The sequence below is a fragment of the Crocodylus siamensis genome, chromosome 12, assembly GCF_052110815.1.
Source record: "Crocodylus siamensis isolate JL-2025a chromosome 12, ASM5211081v1, whole genome shotgun sequence".
Taxonomy (NCBI): Eukaryota; Metazoa; Chordata; order Crocodylia; family Crocodylidae; genus Crocodylus; species Crocodylus siamensis.
The window spans coordinates 42525930-42537967 of NC_143406.1; positions in this window are offsets into that span (position 1 = coordinate 42525930).

Consider the following 12038-nt stretch of genomic DNA (forward strand, 5'->3'; position numbering starts at 1 on the left):
TTTTATCATACTTTGTGTGCAATGGAGAGACATTTTCAATGCTTTTTTTAATAAATCACAGTGAAGCGAGGTTAGTGGGGCTCCAGTGTCAGCAGTAAAAACTTTATTGTGCATTCAGGATGCTGTGAGAAGATTTAAAGGCCGTGTGCTCGGTGGGGGTTGTCTGCCTATCCATCATCCCTGCCAGCTGTGTCTGTAATCAACTGGCCGTTTCCCCATCCTTATCTTTCGCCGCTCAATCAGACTGGTGCTATGGGGGAAAAACAGACGAAAGAAACACATAGTTCCTGTCCAAACTGTAGTCTCCATACCAAGAGGGGTACAATGTGGCTTTTCCCTGGATTTCTGGACGTCTGTTCCCATAGGCTCGCTCCAGTCTTGGAGGCGCTTGGAAGTGGTGAGACATTTTTGAGATCTTCCCTATTTGTGTGGGACCCACAGGTCTGCAGCAGGCAGTTGGTGCAACTCATGGGGCAGCAAGTTTACTTAAACGTAGGTACTGAGTGGTGTCAGGAGGACAGTGGTAGCTAAAGAGCACGAAGGTCACCATGTGCGTGCTTCAGGTTGCCAGCGTGATGGCGGGTGGTGGGTGGCGGAAAGGAGCGGGTTTGAGAGAGAAGTTAGTTATGGCTGCCACACTTCTCACACTATACTTTGCAAGTTCTTTCTTTGAAGGAAGCCTCCCAAAAGGGAACGATTAACTCCACTTGGCGGGAGGACCCAACAGAGAGGTGTGTATTGCCAACTGAGTGACAACTGCCATGCCAAATTAGTGCACTGCCTTTGCCTTCTGACCTCGTTTTTAATGCCCATGGGTGTTAAAACCATAAAGTCCACTCTAAAATGAATATCGGGGGGGGGGGGGGCAGGGGGAAGAGGAAGGGGGAAGGTTTATTACACTGCCCCTTGAAATCCTTTTCTTTTTCAAATGTCTGCCTGGGGTGAGTTGGGCGAGTTACCCTATAAACACCCATGCTGGCTCAAAGCTGGGGACGTTAATGAAACCATAAGCCAACAACACGACTCCAGTGCCATTATTTTCTGTATGGGCGGCTACAGTAAAAGTGCTTTCCCTTCAGAGCCCTTGTTAGTCTGCACAGGGCCACCATTTTGGGGCAGGAGGTCAAGTGGGTGGAGAACGGAGCGATAAATGAATTGGTGGAAGGAAGGAGAGAGAGCCAGCAAATTTAAGTTGCCATTTGCATCTTTTACAAAGAGGTGGAGCGTTTATATATTGGTGGCACAGCCTCCATGCTGAGGAATAGATGTGTGAGAGGGTTATTAAAAGCACGTGGAAGGCAGAGAGAGGGCCGTGATATCCTTATGGGACCTTATGGGACCAAGCAGTTCAGATCCTGACAAACGGTTTTGCTGCAATACGGCATTCGGTACCCGGTGGAACCAGTCCCCTCCTCAGGCTGGGTTTCTCCCCTTTGGATTGATGTGCTGGTTGTGATTTAGGAGGGCGGGGTGCTGAATACTGACTGTGTGCGCCGCAGGGTGCACCAGATCAATGAGCTCTTACCATTACGCAGTGATCGATGTATCCCAAAAATGCAGTGGGGGAGCAGCGGGGCTGCTAAAGGCTGGATGAGCTCCTTTAGTCCTTAGCCTCCTTCTAGTCCAGCCAGGGCTGTTTTGTCTTACTCTAGCTCCGGATAGGGTCTGGGATGGATCCATTATCCTGCTTGTCTCTCAATACCTGCCTGTAGACCTATGTTCTGGTCAGGTTGGCCTCTGTGTGTTCCTCCCACCAGAAAGCAATGAAGTCCAGCAAATCATGAGGTGTGACTGCTGAATACTAAGGAATATTACAAGATATGCCACTTCATCATGGGCTAAAACTGCAAAAGACAGCATCTGGCATTTAAGCAGGGAGGGGACAACTAGTTAGGATGTTCCTGGAGCAGTGACCAGGTAACCAGCCAGGTGGACCCAGAGGGCTAGCAGCGGAGGACACCAGACTAGCAGGCAGACTAGACTGGGGACGCAGGCACTCCTCCTTTGATGTGGGGACACTCGCCTCCGGTCTCAGCAAACCCACTTCCAAAGCGGAGTTACTTTTGTGCATGCAAACACCAGAGGATGTGCAACAAGGAAAGAATGTGATTTTGCTTGTGCTCACAGGTCTCTCCAATGCCAAACCGCTCGAGGGAGCACAGAACAACCTGCAAGTGTAGGCAGGCCCTAGGGGAGTTACCTGCCTTGTCGCTCTCTGCCAAGTCCCCGCGTGTTTCCTCCAGGACGCAAACACCGAGTGGGAGCAGCTCGGAGCCGTGTGAGGAGACGAGAGCAGACAGTCGGGCCTTACATGATCTGGGCTTGTGTCCAACATACCTCTGGCCGCTGTGCAAACAGGCAGGGTTTATTCCAGCAACACTTGGCTCTAAGGCACAAGTGTGCCAGGGCTTACGGGTGGTGTTCAAGCCCTCCATTTAGCCTCTGGCATCAAGAGGCCTCAAATGCTGGAATGACAAGTGGCATGCTGGTATGCAGGCTGGGCGACAAGGTCAGTCCCGTGCCCCCAGAAGGAGCAGCCTGCGCAGGAGGGGCATGGATAGGGATAACTGCTGCCCTCTGTTCCTGCCCCATTGCTCCATCCTGGCTCCTGCCCTCCTCACACCCCTGAATGAGGGCCACGAATGGCGGGGGGTCACAGCCCGGACTCCACTTTCATCCTCCTTTGCCTCTTTATTGTGCTGGACGCTCCCCAGCCGCTCGTTCTTCCCCGGCGGCTGCCATGCCACCCTCTGCCTCGCCGGCCATTCTTTCCTTGCTGTTCCCGGTGCCTCATCCTCCGTCCTTCTCTCCATTTCCATCCTGATTTCACCATGCTCTACAGGCCCTTTCCTTCTCTTCCTGTCTCCCTGCCCTGTTCTCTAAGCCCTCTCTCCTATCGCTAAATGCTCATCCCTACAGCAGCACCTCTCAACTCTACCATGCCTGACCTGTCTTGCTCCATGCAGGCCCACCTCCTAGCCTGTCTATATAGCTTTTCCTGGATGTCTTGCTGCTAATTTAATCCAAACAGAGTCCCTTATCCTCCCTCAGAAATTATCCTAAATGCGTACACTCCGACTCCATTATTCTCTGCATCTCCCAGGCTTGCATTGTAGGAGCTGTCTTTGAGTCTTGCCTCTCTCCCACTTCTCACCTATAGGTCCTGCCCAGACCTTACCGCTGTTCCCTGAACAATGTCTCTGGCATCTGACCTTCCCTCTGGACCTGCTCCAGCTGACGCTCGCCCCAGTCCCCGTCTTAGTGAGATGTGGTTTCCTGCTCGCTTTCTCTCTGGCAGAGACACTGTAGGTCTCTCTCCTTGTGATGTGTCTCCAGAGAGTTGCATCTGTAATATTCTCCAAGCTGACTCACACTTGAGCCCTCCATCCTGGCCCTCGCACAACCGAAGATTCGGTGGCCTCGTCAGCAAGCCGAGAGGGATTCGCAGCATCTGAGCTGCCCAGCAGTGAGACCGCAATTGGATGAGTAAGTAGCAGCGCAGTGTTCAAATTCTGGGCCTAGGGTGGATGCACATCGAGCCCTGGGGGGACTAGTGACCCAGCATAAGGGGTCAGAGATGATTAGGGAAAGTCATCATTCTCCAGAGCCTTGATGGAGGCAGAGGGGGGGATTAGGCACAGACTTTCCCCTGCGTAACTTCCCAATTAGTCTCCCGGCTCCTTTTTCTTTTCTTCAAAGCACTGAGCATCGTTAATCTACTCACGGTATTAATGCTGGGCCGAGCACAGGCAGATCATTTCTCCTCTGACCCTGCCGCTCAGTCGCACACACTGTAATAGTTTTCTGCTGCTCTGTCATGGCTGTTACGTGTACAAAGGACCTGGAGTAATGTGATCTTTTTGGGCCGTGGTCCACTGAGGCCTTTGTACCCAGGGGCCTTTTGAAGGCAGGAATGTTGCTGAGCATGACCAGCTTTGTCCCATTGATGGTCCTGCGCTGTCATCCTCTGACTGACCTGACTGACTCTACCTAGAGAGTTACAGCCCATGAAGAACTGGATCAGCCTGCAGGCAGTGCCCTTGTGCCCCTGAGACACTTATTATTAGTGATTGGAGTGACCTCAAAGGAGGACAGACACATCAAGGACTAGGAGATGATAATGGGAGGCAAGCTCTATGTTGTTCCCAGGCTACTGGAGAAGGCGTGGAGGTGCCGAATCCAGCCGTACCCTTGCTAAGCACAAAGATGGCATATATATGCTGGTGAGGCCACACCTGGAGTCCTGTGTCCAGTTTTGGGTCCTCCACTGCAAAAATTGGAGAGTCCAGCGGAGGGCACCGGAAATGGCTAGAGGACTGGCAAGGTTCTTTGGGTACATGTGATATCTTTCATTAGACCAAGTACACAGCTGGAAAAATTGCTCTTCGCAAGCTTTTGGGCTCAAACGCCCTTCTTCAGGCATAAGGGAGAGTCTGCTGGTGTTGTGTGCTTTTTATGGTGGGAAAAAAAGCCAATCTGCAAAATGCATGTCTGTGAAAATGCAAATGTGTAGCAGTGAGGATCAGAGGGACTGGGAGAGAATAGGTGTGAGACAGGTGGTGGGGGGGAGGGGGAACATTGAACTGATGATGAAGGGGGCTGGGGCCCATGGCTTATGAGGAGAAGCTGAGGGAACTGGGCTTATTTAGTCTGGAGAAGAGAGGACTGACAGAGGATTTAATAGCGGCTTTCAACTCCCTGAAGGGAGTTTCCGAAGAGGATGGAGCTGGACCGTTCTCAGTGGTGGCAGATGACAAGGAGCAATGGGCTCAAGCTGCAACAAGGTAAGTTTAGGTTGGATATTAAGAAGAACTTTCTCACTAGGATGGTAATAAAGCACTGGAACATGTTACCCAGAGATGTGGTGGAGTCGCCATCCCTGGAGGTTTTGAAGATCCAGCTAGACAAAGCCTTGGGATGATCTATAGTTTCATAGTTTCATAGTTTCTAGGGTCGGAAGGGACCTGAGCAGATCATCTAGTCCGACCCCCTGCCATGGCAGGGAAGAGCACGGGGGTCAAACGACCCCAGCAAGGTGATCATCCAGCCTCCTCTTAAACACCCCCAGGGTAGGAGCCTGCACCACTTCTCTTGGAAGCTGGTTCCAGATCCTAGCCGCCCTGACCGTGAAGTCGCGCCTCCTGATGTCTAACCTAAACCTACCCTCTGCCAGCTTGTGACCGTTATTCCTGGTCACTCCTGGCGGTGCTCGGGGGAACAGGGATCCCCCAATGCCTGCTGGTCCCCCCTGACTAGTTTATAACAGGCCACAAGATCCCCCTCAGCCTTCTCTTTTGGAGGCTGAACAGGTTCAGGTCCCGTAGCCTCTCCTCGTAGGGCCTGCCCTGCTGTCCCCTGATCATACGAGTGGCCTCTCTGGACCCTCTCCATGCTGTCGACATCCCCCTTGAAGTGCGGTGCCCAGAACTGGACGCAGTACTCCAGCTGCGGCCTGACCGGTGTCACATAGAGGGGGAGGATCACCTCCCTGGACCTGCTCGAGATGCATCTGTGGATGCATGAGAAGGTGCGGTTGGCCTTCCCGACTGCGTCCCCACACTGCCGGCCCATGTTCATCTTGGCATCAATGATGACCCCCAGATCCCTTTCCGCCTCCGTGCTGACAAGAGGGGAGTTCCCCAGCCTGTAGCTATGGTGCCGGTTGTTCCTCCCGAGGTGCAGCACCTTGCACTGGTCAGCGTTGAAACCCATCCTATTCTCATCCGCCCACCCTTGTAACCTGTCGAGGTCTGATTGTAGCCTGTTGCATCCTTCCAGTGTGCCCACGTCCCCCCACATCTTAGTGTCATCAGCAAATTTGAACAGGGTGCTTTTCACCCCCTTGTCCAAATCGCTGATGAAGATGTGGAACAGTGTGGGCCCGAGGACCGAGCCCTGGGGGACCCCACTGCCCACATCCTTCCAGGTTGAGAAGGACCCATCCACCACCACCCTCTGGGTGCGGCCCTCCAGCCAGTTGGCGACCCATTTGACTGTGTGGGTGTCTACACCACAGCCCCCCAGTTTCTTAATGAGAACGGGGTGAGAGACAGTGTCAAAAGCCTTCCGGAAGCCCAGGAAGACGATGTCCACTGCTACCCCTGCATCTAATGATCTGGTGATCTGATCATAAAAGGCCACCAGGTTGGTCTGACAGGACCTGCCACTGATGAACCCGTGTTGGTTGCCCCTAAGCATGCAGTCCCCTGCTGGCCCCTCCTGGATGTGTGCCAGCATAATTTTCTCAAACAGCTTGCCTAGGATCGAGGTGAGACTAACCGGCCTATAGTTTCCTGGGTCCTCCTTCCTGCCTTTTTTGAAGATGGGGACCACCTTGGCCCTCTTCCAGTCCTCTGGTACCTCACCAGAGCACCACGAGTGCTCGTAAAGCCGTGCCAGGGGACTTGCAGTGACCTCGGCCAGTTCCTTTAGAACTCTAGGGTGGAGATCATCCGGGCCGGCTGACTTGAATACGTCCAACCCCTCCAGAAGCTCCCTAACTAAATCCTCGCTAACCCGTGGCCCAGGTGTGCCTCCCCTGGATTGAGAACAGTCCTGCTTTGAGCAGGGGTTGGACTAGATGTGACCTCCTGAGGTCTCTTCCACCCCTGATTTTCTACGATTCTAAGCTGAGCTGACTTGCCTGGCCAAATAGTGCATAATCACTGCTGTTATTAGAGACATGCTTGCCTCGAGCCCTTGGCTACACACACCCTTGGCCTTCTGGGAAGGTCAGAATATAGAGCTGGGCTGAATTTGGTCAGCAGTATCTTTACATTAAGCTAAGCTCAGCACCTGGATCACAACCCCTCCAGCTTCCACATAGCTAGGTCCTGATACTGCTGCATATTTACAGGATCCCCCTAGCAGCACAGTTCTGCCTATTGGCTCGAGGTAACTGGGTGCGTTACAGCTGATGCTGGAGCGTGAGATGTTATCTCCCCTCGTAGACCAGGCTGTACACAAAGGGGCCATTTCGTGTACGCAAGGGTGGTGCAGGGAATCAAAACTCGTGGAAGACGTGGTATCTTTTATTAGACCAATTAGATATTGGCAAACAAATTATTGCATTTATTTGCAAGCTTTCCGGCACACTCACCGCATAGGCATCAGGCATAGGAGGGAGCAGAGACTGTAAAAGTTCTCCTAGGTAGAAATGAAAGTTCGTATTTCACAGGAGAGCTGAAGGGAGGTGCAGAGCGTTCTTCACCCATACTTCTTTGGGTATTTGCTCTGAGCAGCCAACAGTGGAAGAGCTGATGAGCGAGGAGGGAAAGGTGAGTCAGATGTTACCAGGGTGTAGGTGGCAGCTGTGCTGGTCTAAGCACACAGGCAGACATGGCTCTTTGGGTAAGTCTGATATGTTTTCTAAGACCAACTCAAATAGCTGGAAAAATTCTTCTTAGGAAGCTTTTGGGCACAAACGCCCTTCAGCAGGCGGAGGAAGCAGGAAGCGGCTGCAGATGCTTCCTCTGCCCGAAAGCTTGCTAAGAAGAATTTTCCCAACTATTTGAGCGGGTCTAATAAAAAGAGATCAGACTGACCCAAAGAACCGTCTCTGTCTTCAGATGTTACCTGCGCTGATGGCCCGGTAAACTGTGGGTGAGCCTGAGACATTGCTGGCAGCTCCAGCGCCCAACTCCCTGGCCTGCCCACAGAGGGGATTACCGTCCATTGTTCATCCTTCCCATTCAAACGCCAGCATCCCACGCTGTGCCCAGCTGGGAAGGTTTCCAGCTGTTGTTTTAAAAGCTGCCTGCTGGAGACACTCCTGGGTAGATTTCAAAGCAGGTCTCCAGCGCCGGCTTCTCCTTGGAGGTGGCTCTGTGGGATTCCAGTGGCTTTGTAATTTGAAACAGTGGGATTAGCATGGGCTGCGTGGCCGACTCGTCCAGCCGTACAAGGGAACTGCATCGTGCTGCCGGCGCAGGCGACAGTCCACGTCCTTCCGTCAAATGGAGGCCATTCGAGGAAGGGACTGATGCAGAAGTCAAGAAGAGGGGGTAACGCCACCCGTCTCCTATGCGCTGGGTGACAGTGTACCAGAATACAGTGGGGCCCTGTTCAGTGACGCAGGAACAGATGACACGCCAGCTCTTAAGTGAATATCCCGGGGCCCATTGTCTGACCCTTTCCCCCCCAGCGAGCGCAGGTTGGGTTTCTCTCACACTTGCCTCTACAAAAGGCTGAAACTTTATTCCTGCCGGGGAGAAGCTTGATGGAATTTGCAATGGCAGATGGTGGAGAGAGGGAAAGAAAGAGACAGAAGAGAGTTGCCTGCAGGCACTGGGAATACAATACCCCGTGAGAGAGCACTGCACAAGCAGCCAAAGGTGATCGGCTTGCAACACTTTCACAGTCAACAATACAGGGTCCCTTCCTCCCTGCTCCGTGTATAGACTCCCAGGCACAGAGCAGCCTTGTTCCTTATCCAAATGGCCTTCTTCCTTTCTTTCTATTTTTCTTCTCTTTCTTGTCCCCCTCTTAAACCAATGCCCTCCCTCTCAAGGCACCTAGGCCCAGCCCCAAGCAGTGCTCTTTTTTGTTTCTCTCTTTGAACTATTCTTTCCTATGATGTATTCCCTGTCCTCCCAACCAAGGACACAGCATCTGCAGTATTGCAGGTAGCATTTAGCTTGTGTTCAAGTCCAGGCACCTAATCACCAGAGAAATCTTGTCTGGCTGCAGAGAGATTGTTTGGAGAACAAGAATATGATCAGGGTATTGGAGGAAAAAGTAATTAAACCTGAATCTATCCCACTTGGTTGAACAAAGACTGAGGTGGCATGTAACTGCGTGTGTGTGTGATTAAGGGAAGGAAGAAGATGCCAGCTTCTGCCAGCGCAAATCCTGGTGTTGGTGCATGGGGTCCATTGGTACTATCTTGCCTCCACGGGCGGTTTCAGTGACTAGCTCCCCTGAGAAAGCCAGGCAATAGCTATATTGGAGTTCCCTCCAGTGGAAGATGCCATCTCTGGAGTGGCTAATCCTTGGGGTGTAGAGAACCAGGGAGCTGTGCAATGAGTTGGTCTGGGTGTACAGGCAGCCACGGCAGTCCTGTGCAGGTGGTTTGTTGAGACCACAGTTGCAACCGAGAATTGCTCAGCCAAGAGGTATTTGGACAAGAGGTATTTTCCTGCAGATCTGCTGCTTTGTCAAAGCTGAGAAGGTTTGCATCTATTTCAAAACTCTTAATGGGAATGAAAATGAATTGATCTCCACTGGCTCGGAGGTTGTTTCTGACGTGAGAAGGAGCTCAGCACCCAACCCACACCTCGGCTCCAGCACGAGCCTGCTCCACAGAAACATTGGAAAAATTTTATTTTCTTTCCAGTGTGAAATAAAATCCAGTGTCAAAACCTCCAAAGTTGTGGCAAAGCGCAACTGTTGTCCTCGGGCCAGCTCCACTGTGAAAGCGATGCTGTGCGTCTCATCTGGCTGCTCTCTTGCTTTAGACTTTGGGAGCACAGTGGGAAACCCCTTGATTTCAGCAAACAGCTTCCCTAGCAGTGAAGTTCTCCTGCAGGCATCTTGCCCGTTGCTCTGGCTGTGGTTTCCTTGTATGCTGCTTCTCCGTTGTGTGGGGATTGCCCTGCTCTGAGCCCCTACTTGGTAGAGACCGGGTCAGACTGGAACATAGGCTTCAACTCCCTTTGAGCTCTTCAGACTCGAACCTCTCTGCGGGAACCGGTCTCTCTTTCCTATGTCAAGCAAAATTCTCCATCTTGGTATACAGTGGCAAAGTAACAAATTCATCCTGTAATGATTTATGCTGCCTGGTTTTCCATGCATCAGTTTATACAGCCTTGTAGTGATTCAGCAGGAACTTTCCAGGTATTCAGTGCAGCACAGAAGCAAATTCACTGGGTACATAATAAACCCACCAGAGCTGACGTTCCCTTCCCTGCCCCTTGCCTTGCATTCAACTCCACCTCCTATCAATGCCACCCTCAGCTTAGGTATTCAGAGCATGATGCATATACCAAGCGCACTCTTCCTAGGTCACCGATGGTTTTCCCACTTTCGGGCAAAACAGAAGATTCTTTCAACAACATTTCCTTTGAAAAATAATCCATCTCGCTCTGTTTTTGGAAACTGCTCTGTGCTCTGCACAGGAAGAAGTTAATTACTGTCCAGGGGGTGAGGGCGTATGTTCTCAAATGTTTTAAATGTTTAATTTTCTTGAAAGAAAAACCATCTCTGATCTCGGCTGGAACCTCTCCCTGTTTATACAGAGGGTTTCTATTAGCAGGGCCAACAGCACATCCCTGATGGCCCCATCCGTGTCCTTTCCGTCTTCCCTCAAAACAGGAACCCCTCCCAAGGGGTGTGTATCCTACCTCTTCATGAGCCCCTCTCCTGGGACGTTGCAATGGCCTGTGCTCTGGCAACTCATACGACTGGGAGGTGGCTGAGCCGGGAGATGGGCTTTCTGAGCGAGCACCTGAACCGCGGTGCCTGGGGGGTGGTTGGGACTGGAGGGAGTTGTCCTGGCCCCTTATTTGTGCTCTGGGTTAATTCCAGCTGCATATAACCTTCCCTTTCTACTGAAAGCATGAAGAACGGGAGAGGAGTGGAGCACAGGAAGAGGGTTAGGGAGAGAAAGAGTGGACGATGGTGAGAGTTGTCTGAACACCAGAAGGGCACGTGCTTTTTGGCACGTTCTTGCTATGCAGGTCCTTGGTAATGTCAGCTGAGTCCACTCCCAACCCCCTTTATCATGTCTTGTAATACCTTCCCTTCACCTCACTCTTCTCCACCGCTATTCTCATGAACAGGGGATGTGAAGGACTCATTCCAAGGGCATGGAGTGGTATTAGGAGCACTGGCTGGGTTTGCAAAGGTAGATATTCACTTACTCCAGCCACAGCCTCTCCAACAGGAGGCTCAGGAGACCGTACAGGCAACCCCCGCTTAACACTGTTTCGCTTAGCGCTATTTCTCTATAACGCTCATTTTAAATTGATACCTGATTTCACCTAGTGCTCAGCGAGTTTTGTTGTAATGCTCACACTTGCCATCATGGGTCAGTAAAAGCAATTACAGTCGCCATCTTGGGTCATCAAATACTTTCAGTTTTAATTAATGCTCATGTTTCCAGGAACCAATTAAGAGCGCTGAGTGGGGGTTGCCTGTATTGTCAGGGCTGTGGCCGTGGGGCAGTTGCAGTTAACCCAGTGCCCCGTAGCCCCAGCCGGAGGCAATGCCAGGAACGGTGCCAGACTCTGGCTCTAAGTCATAGCTATTTTAGACTTGGAGACTAGGAGACATTCCAGGGAGGGCTTGGGAAGCTGGGCACGGGGAAGGTACGGACAGCCCAAGCGGTGGTTATGGGCGAGCTTCCCCACTGTACAGAAGCCTGGAGAGAAGGGGTGAGTGAAGAAGCCACAGCTATCCCAGCCCCACTTTCTTACATTGGTGTATGCCAGGGGTGGGCAAAATGCGGCCCGGGGGCCGGATGCGGCCCTCCAGGCCATTCTGTCTGGCTCGCGGGGCCCCTAAAACATTTAGAAAATGCATAGTTATCTGCCCCTGGCTGCCTGTCATGCGGCCCTCAGTGGCTTGCCAAAACTCAGTAAGTAGCCCTCCACCCGAAATAATTGCCCGCCCTGGTGTATGCTGAGGTTTGGGGGCACAGTGGAGTAGGCAGACAGTGGATATGTGCTTGGTTTCAAGGGAACTGGCTGGGTGGGTGAGGAGATGCCTCTCTGTGGTGTAACTGCCATGCAGATCCCTGTGTATTTTGGCTGGCAGCACAGGCATCCTTTTCCCTCTCAGGGTTGCTGTGGAGAGGTTGACTTCCTTTTGTTTCTGCTGCTTATCTCCCCCCTGCTGGAGCTGCTATCAGGGGATTATTGGGGTGGCTAATTTCACTGATGAAAGGAGGATAATGGGGATTATCATCATCCCATAATCCCCACTTGATTTTTAAAATTATTATTAGAATAATAATTGTTGTGCCTAACAGGAAGTGCCCCGGAGCAGTTGGGCTGGTTCAGCTGCAAGCCATCCGACACCTTGGGTTTCCTTGAGCCCTG